Source organism: Penaeus vannamei, chromosome 12 (genome assembly GCF_042767895.1).
Source record: "Penaeus vannamei isolate JL-2024 chromosome 12, ASM4276789v1, whole genome shotgun sequence".
Lineage (NCBI taxonomy): Eukaryota > Metazoa > Arthropoda > Malacostraca > Decapoda > Penaeidae > Penaeus > Penaeus vannamei.
In genome coordinates this window covers 5,484,002-5,485,461 of record NC_091560.1, presented here as the reverse complement: position 1 = coordinate 5,485,461, position 1,460 = coordinate 5,484,002, and positions in this window count along the sequence as shown.

The following is a 1,460-nucleotide window of genomic DNA, read 5'->3' as shown; positions in this document are numbered from 1 at the left end:
CCGCTGCTGTCAAAGAAAAAACCCGTTGCAATACTCGTATATGTAAAAAATTTTTTTAAAAAAAATTTTTTAAACTTTTTTCTTTTCCCTTTTTTTTTTTAAAAGGCTGCTACACACAATATGAAAACTCCATGGCCCTTTTCAGTGTCTGTCACCTCTTCATATTCATTTATCATTAGTTATGAATAGTGTAATGATCTCAGTAGCTCTAGGAAAAAGAACACTAGGGAAAAGGGTTTAATTTTTGAGGGGGAAAAGGTAGGATGTGGGTGAAAAAAAATTTTCGGTTTCAATCGACAACATAATTTGCAGTTTTGTAGCCCCCAAGAAAGTATCCAATGTACCCCAGGTTAAAAACCCCCCTGTTTCAAAGGGACCGTTTTGACACTTCGGGTTTTCTATCACTACTGTGGGGGTTATCTTCATTCAGATGACAAGTTGATATTTACAGTCTTGTCGAGATAAATTTGTTTCGTTTTTTAAAAGATGCATTGTTTATAATTGTAAAGATGTACGAACGCCACTGAAACACTTCATTTTTTTTATTTTGAAGGCATATCAATATAGGCAAAATTTAGTCTTATCACTAAAAATTAAATTAAGATGACATAAAGGGGGGGAAAAATGAGTGAATACCACACCCCCTGCCCACCACCTCATCATGAACGCTCTTCCTGCCCCAACAACAGACAGGTTGATGTGTTTGTTATTTGCTACACAATAGTACTCAGATCTCCCCTGACCGAGTTTAAAAATTTAAAAAAAAGTCAGTCACGGGTCTCAGGTCTAGCTTAGTCTGGAGTCATTAATAAAAAGGCATCGTATGGGTAGTCGGGTAGTTTAACATACGGAAACATCAAGCAATTGTTTCTGAGAACAGACACCTCCAACGTCTTAAAACATCACTAACATACCGACATCCAGACAAGAAAATTTCCGTGTAATCTCCCATTCCACTTTACCCCACCCACTTTGCGGGGTATTGTTCATTGCTCATTGCCCCAAATTTTGGGGGAGCTGAAAAAATTTCCCCCACAGGGGGGAAAGGGAAAAATTTCCCCCCAAATCCTTCATCCCATCGACGTTTTTTAAAGGGGGGGAAATTGCTTACCTATTAGCAACAGGTCTTGGTAAATGCTAAAATTAGTGTTTCGAAGCTTTAATTGCCCGCTATCAATATGTGTTTTAGCCAGCGAGGGTATGTGAATGTTGACAGAATAGAATATTGCCACTGTTTCACGTGTATTTTAATATTACAATCCTGCTCCATTTCCTTTAGAAGACCCCAAATTTGGCTATGATTGCGCTGTGCACGGGTTTGTTTGTAATTAATAATTTGCAGGCGCAGCTCTTTTAAAAAATTTATCTTGGGGGCTCCAAGAGGCATAATATGGCAATGTTCGGTAAAAATTACCCAACTAGCACCCGCCGATTCTAAAAAATTATTGCCGCATCACAAC